The 17,117-nt window shown below is 41.2% G+C and overlaps 2 long non-coding RNA genes across 2 annotated transcripts in view; both read right to left on the bottom strand.

The window, feature by feature from the left end:
• LOC109525381 (uncharacterized) overlaps positions 1–17,117 on the bottom strand; it is a 65,424-nt gene that overhangs the window by 6,491 nt on the left and 41,816 nt on the right. The gene's annotated exons all lie outside the window — the stretch shown is intronic.
• On the bottom strand, positions 10,344–11,897 carry LOC109525382 (uncharacterized). Its single transcript, XR_002170141.1, has 2 exons — positions 11,345–11,897; positions 10,344–10,716 (listed from the first exon to the last, which is right to left on the bottom strand). It is a non-coding gene; the product is annotated as an uncharacterized LOC109525382 (long non-coding RNA).

Genomic DNA, 17,117 nt, shown 5'->3' with positions numbered 1-17,117 from the left:
CGTGTGTGTGCGCGTGTGTGTGCGCGTGTGTGTGTGTGTGTGTGTGTGTGTGTGTGTGTGTGTGTGTGTGTGTGTGTGTGTGTGTGTGTGTGTTGCACGTATATCTTACATTGTGGGGACATAAATCTCTTGACACTCTCTTTCTGTTGGGAACATAGAGCGGCATCACAAATTGAAACAACATAAATTGTGGTATTGCACAGTATAAGGCATCTGTTTTTGGCGAGAGTGAGGTGAATAATTTGAAAGTACGATCAATGAGCTCACCTTTTGGCTGAATGAATCTGATTAGCTCCACAGAAATGATGCGGGCTTTTGCGAAAGCTCGAACAACAGTGCAAGCAGACATGTTAGCCCAAGCATCCGAAATCCATTCACGAATTGCGGCGTAACTCGCCTGGCGCCGCCTCCCAGTCTTAGCAATGCTATGTTCGCCATCGCTCCCACGGTGCTTGGAACTTCACTTTGAACGCCCTGTTTACACCGATGTCCAGTAGTTGGAATTCCTTTTTCAAGCCGCGACACGAAGCACGATAAGCTTAAAGCCACCTGCCTTCAGCAAGATTCCCTTTCATCGCTAAGAGCTGCCTAAAAATCCTGTAATCAGCATAAAGCATAAAGCAGGGTCCCATGATGATATGAAGTTTTGTGCTTGATGGACATGTGGCTTATAGTGGCTAAATATTTGCCCAAAGAATGAGTGAGTCAAGAGGAAATTATTTATAAAAGATCATTCTGACGTACAAAAAGTAACATTGCTTTACTGGCAGTGAAATTATGTTGTGTTGAATTTATTCATGAATTTGCAGATATCCCCAATTCCTTCTCGTTTGCCGAATGATTATTAATAGCCTCATCAATAATAGTGGCTTTTACATCCCAAATGAACTGGAAACAACACCAATGGGTCTAATTTTCTTATAGTGTAGCAGTTTGTGTAATTTCAGACATTTGTCTCTTACAGACGTGACATCAACCATTATTTTCACTGAGAAAAAGAAAAAAAAAAGGTAATTTAACATGGATAATGATTAGGTAGTAGAGTAGATAGTCTGCTGCTGTGAGGGAAATCCCTGAGGTGGTGAATGTTTGTTCGTTTTCACGTTAATTTTCTTTTCTTTCATCTATTCTTTCAGGCGAATTGGATGAGTGTGTTTATTTGTTTGGAAGAAGTGTGGCAGAGCCACACGTGTGCGCTCTCTCTCTCTGTCTCTCTCTTTCTATCTCTTGATTGATGGATATGTAAATTCTTTCTTTATTCTGTATCCGTTTTTTGTGTCTGTTTCCCTTTCTCTTGAAAAAAGACAATAGTGCAGGATGCCAATCGCTAATCAGCAGCGTTGAGATTAACTCAAAGGAAAACCAACCCCCCCCCAAAAAATGAAAGATTGTTCTGGCTGGTCTTAGAAAACAATTCTTCCTTTCCTGGATTCCTTGTTGCTTGGTCAAATTGAAACAAGAGGGAGAGTGTAACAAAGAAGGAAGCCGGTTTGTTGGGATTAGGTGAAAAGAGAAAGCCTCTAGTCTTTGAGGCACTGGGCGTATGTTTCCCTGACTAATTTAATAATGTGCCTGAGAGACCTCAAGTGAGTTTAATGTTTTGTTTTGTTTTTTTCTACTTTGGGTTGTGTGTGTCGAAGTGTGTGGAAGTACAATGTCGCACTTTGGAAACATCCTGGTTTTGATGATATGTCTGTATCTTTTGTTATAGCAAGAAACAATAAGATTCTCGATCATCCACTGACACCTAAATGTGGTTTGCTTGGGCTACGAGTGCATTCTTTGGAAACGATTTTGTCCATTACCACTGTCAAGATTTAGTTTTTTTTAGTTTTGATCACAGTTAAATCTACTCAACCTGCTTCCACAATACTTTGTGGTGGGGCAGAGGTCATTGGTGCCACAATACATTTTGGCTCTGATATAAATATGCCAAATAAAGGGGCAATTACCTTTTTTTATTAAAAAAAATACATATATATATTTGCTGCCTATGTCTGTGAAATTAGCATCAATCTTAATGCCATCTTAATGTTCGAGATTCAATGACAGGGTGTGATCAAAACATCTTCCAGCAATCATTAACAATAGACTGACCTCAATCCGTTTTATGTAGGTCCACGTATGGAATGTATTGTACCATGGAACGTATATGCTTCTGCGTGCCAAAACACATGCTGTATATTCTGTGTGGGCGAGTGCCAGCTCATGAATTATACAAAACATATGTGAGAATCTCTCAGTGATGTGTTAAATGCTTCAAACGTGCTTTGTGCAAGGCAAGCACGGCCTCATCCTTAACTGTGTTCAACTGTCAAAAGTATTCATTGACATTTGGATCTCCTTTGTTGCAAAACATTCATCCATTTATTCTCTTTAAAGATTGTCCACATTAGGGTGGTGGATGAGCTGGAGTTTATCCCGGTTGACTTGGGCAACTGGGCCTGAGTATGCCTGGGACTCGTCACCATCCAGTCACAGGATAAATATAGACAAACAGCAATTCACACTCACATTCACACCGAACTGCAATTCTGAGTCTTCGATTCAACCTATTACGCATGCTTTGGGCGCAAGTCCAACAGCGCTCATGGGTGGAGTGTTCTTTCTTTTGCTATTTTGCTCCACTTTGCACCGGTAGAATTTGGCGTGAAGGGGCTTTTGCACATTTGTGCGCTGTTGTGGGATCAAACTGGATTGTCCCCATCCATTCTGTGCGATGTCCCTCATTTGCATCAAAATTAGGGCATAGAAACACTGTGTCTGACTTGCGGGTTTTTTTTTAGATTATAATGATTATAATTTGTTCATTGAATTGATATCTAAGATAAGATAACCTTTATTTGTCCCACACTGGGGAAATTTGCAATGCATCTACAATTATTCAGAGGAAATGTCCAACACTGGTGTCATATTTATGAATAAAATACGGTGACATGTCGCACACACATCGGTGGAGCGCCAAATCGGTCATCCTGCGCCTCAATTAAATACACCAAAATCGCATTGACCACCTGCGCTGCAAAATCATTCTGCTTTTGTGAAGTCTAAAATGTAGTCAAATTTTTGTGGCCAAATTTGCAGATGCGCTGGGGGCCGAGGCTGAAATGTCCAGTGAGGCATAGCATACCTACCAAATTGAAGTTACACTGTTTTTACGCTGAGTGCACGGGTGCCAGTCCACCAAAATAGGGCCCGTTGTGCCTTATGTTTTTTTTTTTTTTTTGGTGAGTATTCCAGCATTGCAACCTCATGAAGGCTGAGTCTCCACATGTACTATAGACGCATGCATATGTGCAACTGTGTAGAAATTCACAAGCTGCTTTATACTGACCCAGTGAGCTTGTTGAGCTGTGTGATGTGAATATGTTATGACACTCTCTGCAGGTATACAAAATTAAACATGGACTCCCATAGGAGCTACCATACATAGTTAAGTTGTGATTTGCACTGCTTCATCTACGTCCAGCTGTAAAGATCTGCTGCTCAGGACACGGTCACACACATATCCAGCCATCTTTGCAAAATCGGATTATCCTGGAAAAAGCAGAGAGTTTGCATTATACATACTTGCTTTTTACATACTGGACAACCTTTCTGGTTTCTTTGCAAGGCTGCATTTGTTTAGACATGCTAGCGCTGTCTGTTGACAATTTTTTTTCGACTTCCTTTTTGTGTACTGCTCTGCACTGTCACGTCAACTAATGTCGTGTTTCGACTTCCTTTTTGTGTACTGCTCTGCACTGTCTGTCACATCAACTAATGTCGTAGTTCAAAGAAAAATGGTCAATGGGCTTTCACTTGGGTTGCTCTTATACCTTCATGGTACAGTACACAGAGCACCTTAACACCTTCTCCTCATTCATGTGATGATGACTAAGCAGGATCAACTGCAGGTTGAGTATCATGCTCAAGGGCACTTTGACATGTTCAGATTTGTTTCAGAATCAAACCCACCACCTTCAGTTTCGGGGAGGAACACTTGACCACCTAAGCCACGCTGGTTACTGCACATGCACTTAAATGCATCTTAATGCAATGAAATCTTAAATGCATCACATTTAAAGTAATGCATTGCAGAACCGGGAATGTCAAATTCAATCTGTTCCGGGATGCCTGTCAACCTTGGATTAGTTTGACTTGTGAAACAGTTTTCCCAGGCATTTTTTTCCAAGTAGCACCAATAGTGTAGTGGTACATTAACATCAGTGTCATGTATGCACTTAAAGTGCATTGTTATATTTTACAATCGTAATCATGTGAAACAATTTCAGTTTCCCATTGAGTGGGGGTCCCCCCCCCCTGTAAGTGTAAATGAATACATTCCAATTTTGTTTTGCATCCTGATTATGTAATACTGTTGTATGTATTTCGTTATGCCCCAGATCCAACTCACAAATCACAAGTGTTCCCTCATAGCATAATTCTAGAGGACCTTGTCAAAGCCAAACAACAACAATTCTCCTGAAGAGTCCTTGACCAAGACGAAATTTCCTTGCCATCTTTATGAACGAAACACTTCACTCTGCTCTGACCTCCTGTGTCAGGACGAGCGTGACAATTTTGCAGTTCTAATTAATGGAGTCTTCCGTTTATACTCAGGATTGCTGCTCGGTGCCTTTGTTAAGACAGGCAGGTTATGTGCTGTTTCAATGAGCAGTTGCAATGAATTTGAATGTTTCAATATACACGCGCGTTGCGCGCGCACGCACGCACGCACGCACGCACGCACGCACGCACGCACACACACACACACACACACACACACACACACAGTCATCTCATTTCATGCAGCCAACTTAATACACGAGATGTATTCGAACTTCTGCCTTTAGTTTATGAAAAAAAAAAGACGAACCGTTTTGACTGACATTGTCAGAGGTTTTGACAGTTGACCTACGGTTGTAGTGGTGGGGAACTAATATTTTAGACACCTACTTTGCCACATATGTTGGATATGTTTTTTAAAACAAATGTTCTTCCCTCAGAGTTCCTCCTGTTCTAGTTCTTCTACTTAAAATATATTTTTTAAAAACTTGAATGCATTAATCTTGTGTTCTTCGCTTATTTCAGTTGAACATGAATGACATAAAAGCATGCTGCTTTTGAAATGCGCGAACTTCCTTCCGCAGGTTAACATGCACACACACACACAGGCCTCTGTGCCATAAGTCAAATACATTTCTCAGATGTTGAAGTTGTTGAATTTTGAGTTGAAGTTGAACTTGAGGCATAGAAAACTGTCTGGTGTCTGAATCACACAGTCTGTGAATGTTATTAACTCGCGCTATGTGTATGTATATGCGTGTGTGTGTTGTCCATTTGTGTAAGAAAATGTGAGAGGGCGATACAAATTGAATGAAAGATAGAAGAGCGAGAAAGAGAAATGTGGCAAATAAACACATGTGAAAACAAGTTCGACTTCTGCTCAACGACTCGGTGACAGGTTGAACTTTTTCTCACCTGTGATGTGTTTCGCTCCCCATCAAAGTAGACAAGCCAAAGCAACAGTCAAACCTACTTGACGCAGAACGAAATCTGGCCAGCAGCACAAAAAGTACACAAATGTCAAACGTTTTGGCCTCGAAAGTCCTTTGAACTCAACCAGGATGCTAAAGTGGGAAATGTTATAGATTTTATGCAAAGCGGAGGGAGTATTTACAAATAAGAGAAACATTTACATGTAGAAAACACAATTTGATGAATATTTTCCTCTCTTTAGTGCAGCATTTCTCAAACATTATTGAACAGAGGTCTAGATTTTAAAACAGAAAATTTTCACAGAACCACCGAATAAAAATGTCCCAAAACGTATGAATTCTGAAAGTAATATGATGTCGTCTGGTGATAAGCTTGCATGCAGCCATGACCGTTTTATGAATAGCAAAAGGAGAGCATAGGGGAGCACTTCCTCTGGTTTATTTTGTCACGTTTGCAGCTGCATCGGGTCTCTGCCGACCACACGTGCCTTAGCTTCGTTATTTTTTTTTTTTTCCTGCTCGTTAGCCACCCAAATTCATTGAGGTAATAAAAAGGCTCAGCTTGTATCAAGTTGAATGGGATTGATCTTGATAAGAAGCAGAGACCCGTGAAATCTACAGGGTGAGCAACACTGAGACCAAATAATAAGAAGCATTGAGAAGATGGATGAGGCTGCCGGCTGCAATGACCAGCAGCTTCTATGAGTGTTTTCAAATTTCCACAATTATGTTTTAAGAGTATTTGCTATTCAACTTGGCCAACATGGCTTTACTTTTAATGACCCTAGCCTTCAACTATGATGCAAAAAAACGTAACAATTTGAAGGTATCAACCTTTAATTCAATAAAAGATTCAATTAAACAAAAAAAAAATAGGAAGCAAGGAAAGAAGGAAACAAGGGCCCAAGGAAACTAAGAAGTAAGGAAGCGTGGAAACGAGGAAACTGGGAAGAAGGAAAACAAGGAAGGCAATGACACAATGAAACTAGGAAGAAAGGAAAAAGGGAAACTAGGATGTGAAGGAAACAAGGAACCAAGGAAAGTAGGAGGCAAGGAAACTTGAGCTCAAGAAAGGAATGAAGCAAGAAAACTAGGAAGCAGGGAAACAAGGAAGCAAGGATGCAATGAAACTAAGAAGCAAGGATAAAAACGGAAGCGAGGAAACTCGGATGCAAGAAAAAAGGAAGGCATGAAATAAGGACATCCTTTCAATAAATGCAAGGAGACAAATGCGGTCTCTTCAGAGTTGCCCCAGAACCTGTAACGGTAGAGCCAGCTGGAGAGCTGCTCCGAGAGTGTGAACCGAGACATGTTTTAGCGCACTCTCTCTTGCAAGAAAGACAACCGTGCCTGCCTCCTGAGTCTTCCCGTTCCTGATGTATTCTTAGCGTCTGATTACTAGCAAAAATCGAACACTTTACATCATCTGTCTGATTTGTGTAAACTACCCTCAACTATGAGATGCAGCGGAAATGGAAATCGCCTGGTCCTTTGTTTTACCAGGAACGAAAAGTTCCGGGGCTTGGTGGTTGGAAAAATGGCTGAATGTAAAATTTCACACGGCCAGAAGGCTCAGCTACTGCCGAGAGGGAGAGCTATATTCAAACAAGCTTCACCATTGACCTTATAAAACAAACATCTCGAAGCAGTATGGAAAAACTAATTGTTGAATAAATAAAAAGTAGTCTTGTAATTCTCCCAATCTTGGCCCCATCCTGTTATAAAAGTGATGTATTACACCTTCATTTTTTTTTTTCTGTGATAGAACCAGATGCTATTTAAAGACGGATGTGAGGATTTTTTTCCCCTCTCCTCTGACACCTCAGAAGGGGAACAAACATTGTCCGATTTTCATTTGAGAGGAAAAAACTCAGGGGAGTGTGACTTATGGACATGACAGCAAACGCTGCTTTACTGCCCGTGATGCACCGTGTACGTCCTGACTCTGTAATACTTCCCTCCCTCTGCCTGTCTGGCTGGCTGGCATCTCGTCGGCTTGTGAATCGTTGTATCCGCCCGCCCATCCATCTGCCTCACTGCGACTCGTTTTGTCTTTTGCCTTGTCCCCGTGTTATTGTATGCACCTGTCAGTGGCCGAAGAAGTACGACGCAGTTGGCTTGCCTTTGCTATCAATATCCACCCTAATCATGGCTCTGATGCTTCTGTCCACTGGCCAATGTGACTCATTCCCATGATCCATCCATCTGTTGTTTTGAACAACGACCACATCTCCCTTTGTATTCCTTCCAGTGTTCCATTGTAGTCGTGTTTAACTTTCTGCTTTGCGTCTCAATCTTGGCTTTACATTTCTGCCTTTCATTTGTTCGTTCATTATCTCCGCAGAGCGAGCGGCTCTCCCCTGGCCTGTGCAATAGTCATGCTTATGATGCATGCAGATAATTACCGAGCACCTCTTGTCTCTCATGTGGTCAATAATATTATGACGTAAGGTTGATGGAGTGGGGGTGTATAGTACTATTGTAACCTCATGGGGATTTACATGAGACCATGTGCTGCAACTTGGTTGTGCCTAGTGAGATGGGGGGGGGGGGTATAGGAAGCCGCGCTTTTGTCTAATAGGACTTGGAGTATGCTGCTTGACGAAAGAATGATAAATCTATGCTTGTGGCCATGGGGACAAACATAAAAACCACATAGCTGTGTAATGTATGAGGCGAGGAAACAAGGAGATCAAGGGTATAAAAAGGATGATGACACAAAATGGAAATCATCCATTTCTGGTGTTCAGAGACATACACGGTGTAAAAGCACTGAAAATATTACTGTTTTGTATTCTCTGAGAATAAAATGAAGTCGTGCTCATCTACGGCCTGTTTAGCAAAAACTGTGAAGTATTTCTTATGGATATGTGTGCTGTATTATTTTGTCACAGTTGGGTCTAATCCTTTTAACAAGCCACTACCCACTGCTTTTATCCATACTTTTCAGGAAAAAAACAAAACAAAACAAAAAAAACACCATCTCGCTTTGGTTCCCAACACTGTTTGTACGAGTTCGTATAATCTTGCCAGCACCTATTACGACTCACATCACCATTTCAAAATTTTGTTTGATTGCTAATTTAGAATGCTCGAAAATGTCAAATTTTCATTGAAAGGAAATCGGCGCTGTCGCGGTAGTTGTCACTGGCTCAGAACAATCAAAAGCAAAGTCCCCTTTGTTTGAATTGAAAAACAAATTGGCCATGCAACCACTTCCACTGTCAATACATCCTTAACAATGATTTATATTGATATCATTTCGATTTATTTTTGTCCTGCTTGAGAAAATAGTGCAGTTTTTGAAGTGATGCCTAATACAGAATTATTATGTATGATTCTGTATGATCAGATTCCTCGCTCCAAATTCCTACTTTGGAGGACGTCAATCACTTTTTTTCTACTCTACTGGGATGACATAGCCAACAACAACAGCATCTGAACATCTAACAGATTGAAGGAAGGTGTGACATTGACATTCACGTGTCATGCTCGGATGCGTGAGTGAATCCTGATGCACCACTGTCATGTGTTGTTGGGAGTGGAAGGTCTTGAACCGTGGACCCCACTGTCGCAGGTGTCAATCTTAACCACTCGGCCACATCTGGCCCATAAAATGCTGATTATCTCAATTTCAGGTTCATCAGGGCTGTGTTGTTTTTAGTAGCCAACAAATGTTTAATTCTTGTAGCCAACGAGACATGACATGCTTTGGTGTGATGCATTATGCTAAGGCTTTCGTGTGAAAAGAACATGTAATTATATGATGTTTCGAACTTCTATCGAAACGCATTGCATTTGTCTGACGTGCTTTTTGTGACACTCGTGTTCAGGTCTGTAGTCTGAACTGAACAGTCGGGTGGGAGGCCTGAACCAGCAACAGATTGTGAGCACTGATGAACAGCGTGGATTCCTCGAACCTGCAGAGACCACTATTGTAAGGTGTGTGTTATTATTGCCTCTGTGTGTGTCGGGGGGAGGGGCGGGACTGCGTAGAAAGATGTTGCAATTTCATCTCAAGAAGCACCATATGGTAGTGGCACGACTGAAATGAAAATGTGGGCTCAGCCGATGCAGCAATGTATATGACAAGTGTTCAAGACAATGCTAATAACACCAACAGTAATGAAAAGAATATTTTAAAGTCACTTAGAATTACAGTCATTTTTTAAAATAACCCATATTTTTATGAAATGTCACGCCGTTACTTGTATTCCGAGACTCCCCAGCCTGTGTGTAATTTCAAGATGTACAGTTATGTTCAGTTAAGTGTTCTTTGATACACTTAATACACAGGTGTTAAACTCAAGGCCCGGGGGCCAGATCTGGCCCGCCACATCATTTTATGTGGCCCGGGAAACTATGTGTTTGAACACAAGAAATTTCAATCTATCTGCTATCTACAGCGCTTAATGAATAAATGAACTTTTCAGCGTGGATATCAGCAAATCGTGTAATAAATTACGTGTAATTCGTGAAAAATTAAGATACTTGTCTATCACTGCTGAAGAGGGATGTTCCTGTAATAACGATACTCATTTTCATCTTTGGCATTTTATGACATAAACTGACGAGCCTTCTACTTGGGGTGAGAGGGAAGGTCTTGTACATCCTAAAATCTATGACACATAATAAAACAGTATTGATTTGAATAAATCTAATTATCAAAGCAATGGCGAGTCAAAGGTGGCTGATCAGCAACTCCTCGAAAGATGCGATCTCACTTGAGTGATGGCTGAGAGTGTCACATTTCAATTTTAGCATTCTTGCCATTGTAATCCGCTTTCTGCTATTACAATAAAAAAAAGACGCGTAATGAATACATGAATAAATCATGAAATGAATTATTCACAATTCACAGGCAACACTGAACAGGGCCCAATTTTATTTGCTATAACGTTTACAAAAGACCAAATAAGCCGCTCAAGAGATTTAAAAATGACCAATACAGGAAGACAGAATAGAGGAGGCTTGCGGGTCACCAAAAGGGTGCACCGATTTTCTTAAATGAAAACAAAAAACTTGGGGAAGGGCAAAGGGGGGAAAAAAAAAAAACAAGTCCCAGACTACAAGGGAGGGGAACACAGTCTGGGATTGGAACAAGCTCCGCGACAGCCAAATGAAGAGGAGCAATATGTGCAAATGTGAGAATGCAGAGGCTACGGAGGCAGACGTAACACACTGGGAGGCAGCATTTTAAGGAGCGCTGCACTTCTTCAGAACACCTGGGCGATCACTGGAGGAAGAAAAGTGGGGTTGAGGGACAGCTGACGACAAGGAGTTGATGATAGTCTTGTGCATTGTGTGGTGTGATCATGTAAGAGTGTGCGCATAAGTCTGTGATAAAAACATCACATGATCACATGACACGTCTTTGTGGAGCAGATTGTGAACACAGTGTGAAATGTCACTTTCCAGAACTTCCTTTCAAACATGGGGCGGCCATGTGGAAACCTCTTTCTCGATGAAAATAAAGAGTCAAAACTCATGCTCAAACACATTGCACGGCAATTATGCCGTAGATGTGTAGCTCTGGTATAAACAACACATTTTTCTTTTTTTTTTTTTTTTCAAAAACAAATTACTTAACAGGGTGTGTCTGAAAAGTTCGATGATTGCAGGGAGGTGAAGGCAGAGTTCTTTACTCCATATTTTTCTCAAAGAATTCCTGCAAACTAGAGGAGGTATTATGGCCATACCATAATCGTGCTCCAGCAATGGGCTGGTGAGTTAATTCATGAGCAACATGCACTCTGAAAACTTCGAGCTAGTTAATTTGGTTAAAAAAAAAAAAAAAAAAAAAGTGACGTATTTCTCTGTGCAACTTATTTGGATTCTCCACATGCCTGAAATAAAGTACTCACTCGTGCTAAAAGAAGACTCTTCTGTTGCCAGCTTCTGTCAGATGGTCACGATCTGTACAAATCTCCAGCCATCCTCTCCTGCCGACCCAGCCACCTGCTTGTGTTATCAATTACGTCTTAGACACAGCCAGACACAGACATGGGATCTTGACTCTCTTTAAGATATGAAACTGCTTTCTGCCCTTCAACAGTTCAGTGTTATGCATTTGCGCTCAGCTTCCACAAACGTGGGACTTTAATCACGACTTGTCACTTACAATAATCATACTGTATTCGCTTTAAGATTGTGGGCCGGAGCCTATCCCAGCTGACACTGACTGTGAACACCCCGGACTGGCTTTGTGACACATTTTAACAAACCGCCATCCCCACCTACGCTAACCCTGTCCAGATGTCTGCTGATGACCGAGGCCAACTTCTTGGATTTATTTCGGAGCCTGTTCACTTTTATTTGCTGAAAAAAATGCTTTGTTTTGTGGTTTGGGTTGGATTCAGTTGTGAGGTAATGGTCCAATCAATAGTTACATGTTGCTGCAGTTACACACACACACACACACACACACACACACACACACACACACACACACACACACACACACACACACACACACACGATGGTAATCTCAAGACAGATGTGAGTACTACTTGGCATCCCTTTCCTGAGCCATCATGCCCACTGGCCGAAATGAGGGCAACAAATTGGTATTGATCAGGCCACGTTTGGAATTGCTTCAGTTGTAATCATAGTCCGTCAAAGGCGCACTGTAGAGCTACAGCTGTGGGAGTTAGTTAAGTAAAATTGGGTTTTGCGGTGGAATAGTAGTGTAAGATTGGTGGAATAGATAGAAAACTAAAATGGTGTGGATAGTGAAAGAAGAATGGCAAGCTTAAGAAAGGATTAGCCATGCGGCGAACCAGAGAGGTTGAATAGGTAATGAAGGAGAAGGGCCAGTAATGCATGAGAATAGGATACGAGGGGCTTAACAGGCATCGTGCAGTGCATTGATTACCTCGTTCTGCTATATAGTCCCCATATGTTGACTTTTGTTGAGTTTCATCGTGGTTGGGAGGTGGGAGGCTTTGGCGGGACGAGGAGAGGAGACTGGTAAAGAGCAATTGTGCTGCTGAGCAGATCAAAAATAAAATAGGAATGACTCGTTCAAGTCGGTTCTTGATGTTTACTTTCTTTGCGCTGTCCACCTGCTCTTGAGCAAGGCATCAAACCCTCACACTGCTCTGGACCGCCTTACCAGTCACCTGATATCTCTCCTTTTTTTTCCCCATGTTGTGCAGTGGATCAAATGATGCGTGCGTGGGAATGGGATCATACGTTGCACCATGAAGAAGTTTATTCGCCAAAGGGATTATTAAAGTCTCAGTATGAAATATACGTATTCAACTGCATTTAATTTCATTGAGATTTGTGGTTTATTTGCTGTCGTTATTTAAATGAATGGCGTAAAACACTTCATTGAATTTGTTGCTCATTGACCAGAAACAGTTCATTCAACATCCCATTGTATTTATGGGGACATTACCAGCAGTTCCATTTGTAAGGACTTATTGTAGCTTGAAGAACAATAAATGGCCGAATGGAAATCAGAATTGTTCTCAGAGGGCTGCTTGTTCTCTTCCTTGGCACTGTGGATGTGACCTTGAGCCAGGCACTGAACACCCAATTATCCAAGATCCTCATTGTGTATCTCCCTCGCTCTGACATCTTTCCTTCATTGCATGTCCATACAATCGGGATGTTATGTTCATTGGATAACTTTAGCACATTCGGAACAGACATTCAAAATGTATTTGCAAGAATATACATTTTGACCTCCTTTAGTCAGCATTTTATTGAGCATTTTATTTCCCCAAACAAAAATCTCATGGCACATTACCAAAAAAGCATGACGACTGAATTAATGTTGCGCTTGTCTGACTTCATTCACAAACTGACTAACTCCGTGTGAAATATGGGCCTGCTTCAAGTGGAAGACAAGTACAAAATGACATCACGGTTACTCAGGGCCCAGATCAAATCTTGTGAACGTCACATGACCAAAATCAGAAAACAGGTGAGTCGTGATTGGCCGCTACCCGAACCCTGAGCGACTATGATCCGTGGACAGCAAGTGTCAAAATGGCTGCCACCTGAGATGGACAAGAACGGGTGGATTTTGTCACTTAATTCATCTTCCACAAATGCAACATTAATTTGAATACCATGTTTAGACTTGGCGGCACTGGTTAGCACGTCCGGTGTAATGTTTATATGCTAACAAGAAGTGATCAACCCAACCCAGAAATGGTCCGCAAAATGGCTTTGAGTACCCCTGTCTTATGTTCACGTTAGCAGGCAGTATGTAAAGGCAAAGAGGAACGCAGTGGGGCATCGAACTCGGGCAAAACTGAACAAGCCATAAATTCCTAAATGTGAGGTTAGTTTTTACAGATAAACTCAGTTTGTTTGTGTATTTCTTTACTGCAGCAAGCAGACCGATGCAATTCTTGGATGTGTTATCAACGATCCTTGCTTCTCTCCATTCTTTCGGTCACCGTTTCCCAATCTCTTCCCTCTCTCCTCACTTTGTCTGTTGTTGTTCACCCAGTCCCAAATTGCCAAGCTCACTGAATGAGATTCAATCCTGTAGCTGTCAGGTGGATGACTGATACTGATCAATCTCCGGGAAGCTCTGGAGCGTGACTGAAAGGAAACGGGTTCCTGTCCTGCACGTCGCTCTCATCGAGCCCTACAAAAATGCTAAAAGACACTTTCATTGTTGATGCAGAATGTATTAACTTGACAAATAACTGAAGTCACTCCAACAATTTGAATGATTTTCTAATCATAAATCCGATACAAAAGTTTCCCAGATGCACTGTTAAAAACTCCCTCAGTCACAATTCAATGCTGGGTTCAGTCTTTGCTTCAATTCAGGGTGTGGCTCAGTCCAAATATTTCATTTGCTGCCTGTCTTTATGTCCTTGTATTTGTCCTTGAAATTTCTATTTTTCAATAACCGCTGTCATACCAAAAAGCCTCTGGAAAGCAATGTGTTGATATCTTGGTGTCTTATCAAAGAAACAGATCTGGCTTGAGAGAAACTGGATGGAAGCTTTCCTCGCGCACTCATAAGTGAGCCATGGAGAGACTAATCATTCTGATACTTTCAGAAGTTGAACTGGGAAACTAGAAACGGTTTCTCTCTTGACTTCCACCAAACATACGGACAAGGGTGGTGGTGGGGCCGTACTTTTGAGCAGAGAGGGGTGTTTTGAGAGTCGGTTGTTTTTACAGACCTCCACAAAACAAATTGATAAAATTGAAAATGCAAGAGACTATCCTTTTCTTGTTCAATAAAAAACACATAAAGCGAGTTTTTCAGTGAAAATGTCCTTAAATACAGTAGGAATAGTTTTTTTTTTTTTTTTTTTTAATGAAATTGTATCGGCATTGTAGGATAAAGCGAGTTTTTCAGTGAAAATGTCCTTAAATATAGTATGAATAGTCTTTTTTTTTTTTAATTAAATTGTATCGGCATTGTAGAAAAGTTGTTAAAAGATGCAAGGAATTGAATACTTGTTTATGCAGCCCTCTGCCAAGGCCAAATCCGGACCAAATTGCAAGTGGAAATAACACTTCTCAAAACCATGATATATTGAATGTATCTTAAAATGTTTCTGATTCCCCCGAGGAAATGCATTGCTGTGGTATTGCAATCTTTTATGGAGCGCACATCTGCGGTTGGAGTCGTCTCTCAATGAACAAATACACACAGATGGATTTTTTTTTTCATGTCTAGCTGAGATTTATACTTTGTCAGACTGTTCCTGCCAGTCTGTCCATTTACTTCAGATTCCGCGCTGCCCTCCATCCAGTCGGCCAAACGGTACGACTAATAAACAGGAAATGAACCATAAGCTCCCTCTTCTACAGCTTCATATTGAACTTTGGAGGACATTTCCACTGAGCTCAGGATCTTTTCATAAGCTAGCCGGGGATGAGTTCACTTTCAGGTTTCAGGTTTCAAAACATGCCGCAGATCATCAGAATGTCACTAAAAATCAACTTTTGAATTGAAACACACTTATTAGATCGGATCAAAATAATTCACTTTCAAATCCTGCATTCCATGGCTACGTACACACCTGCTCAGTCTTTCCCGGTCGGGCTGTAAAAAGTCTGTCTCGCAAACCGGCAATTGATTGGTCGTTAGTTACAAAAACTAATGTGTATCCGAAGTTGCCAGACGAATCTTGAATGTATTTATCAAGCATGGATTATCTGTTCATTAAAGTGATAGAAGGTTTGGCAAGAACACCAAAGGAAGTGAATTGAGCGTTCTCAATCTCTTTCGTTTTCTCTTTTTGCCATGTTAATTTGTGAACAGCCTTTTGGTAGCCCTGGAATTCTATAATTGTAACATGTAATCAGGGACGGTAATTAGATAGAGGGGTCACTGTATACCTCATTAATTGGAGAGTCCCAATCTCTTTCCCCTCAATATATCTGCAGACAGATAGAGATACTACCCGAGGGTATTTGTTCTTATTAAAATGATTTCAGAGCAGCAATTAACCACGCTGGTGACACGAAAGCCATTCCAAACCAATCAAATGGCCACTATTCCCAGGCACGACACAAAAGGGGGAGTTATTAAGTTGGCCAGGAAATACTGACTGAGGGTTTTAGGTAATTAGGGTTACAGCCTCCAGAATCATTAATTAAAGGCGCAATTTGTATCATTTACAACCATTTACATTTAAGGTAAATGCACAGATAATTAAAAGAGACAAATTTACATTCTAGAGTGAGTCCATTTCCCACCATAACTCTGTTTTATCTGTGTTTAATGCAACAAGGCACCACTGTAAATTATGAATCCATCCATTCTGTATACAGTATTCGTAATCCTCCTGAGGGTCCCAGGTGAGCTGGAGCTGATCCCATTTGATTTTTTTGCGAGAGGCCGGGTACGTCCCTGACTGGTCACAAGGCAATCACACGGCACATATCCTTGCTGCTGGGCGAAAACCCTGCACAGTGGTACCTCTATTTACGAACGTCTCTTCATACGAAATTTTCAAGTTACGAAATGCCTCAACAGGAAAATATTGCCTGTTGTTACAAAAGAAATTTCAAGATATGAAAGGTAAAAAGACTGCCAGTCGCAGCTCCGAGTTTCCTGAATGCAACATACTTCGAGCTGCTCTGCCAATGGCTATTACCATCTTCCTGGCATCCCATTGGCTAAGAGGGACCTCTACAGTTTGTTTCGATAGATCGATATGTGTCGATGCAACGTCCTCCTCATTCGTCCCTCGAGCCATGAGGTGTTCTGATAGTTTTACGTAAATGTGAATCATACAGAAAAAGTGTTCACCAGTCGGGCGATCGCTCACTATAGTTAAGAAATTTCTTCCAGAACCAATTAATTTCGTAAGTAGAGGTACCACTGCATGTCCAAACGTGGTCATGTTAATGCTTTTTCAAAACTTGACAGGAGCAAGCATTTTTAACCAGGTAAAAACCTATTAGTGGACTGTAATTATGATACAGTATAGTACATGTAGTATGTATAGACTCCACACTGAAGCTTGTTTTTAGCCTGTCAACGCATTCTGCAGCATTTTGAAAACGAAAACTAATTAGTGTGCTCCCACTCACAAAGGAAGAGACATGATTGATGATTTCTACAAAGCACTTCATTTATGAAAAGCAGCGATGGCGAAACAGAGCCGGTTGGCAGACTGGCAGACTATCACTTAGAATTGGGTG

This window comes from Hippocampus comes, unplaced genomic scaffold (genome assembly GCF_001891065.2).
Source record: "Hippocampus comes isolate QL1 unplaced genomic scaffold, H_comes_QL1_v1.1 scaffold29, whole genome shotgun sequence".
NCBI lineage: Eukaryota > Metazoa > Chordata > Actinopteri > Syngnathiformes > Syngnathidae > Hippocampus > Hippocampus comes.
The sequence above is the reverse complement of the archived record's forward strand: the minus strand, read 5'-3'. Positions and strand labels throughout refer to the sequence as shown.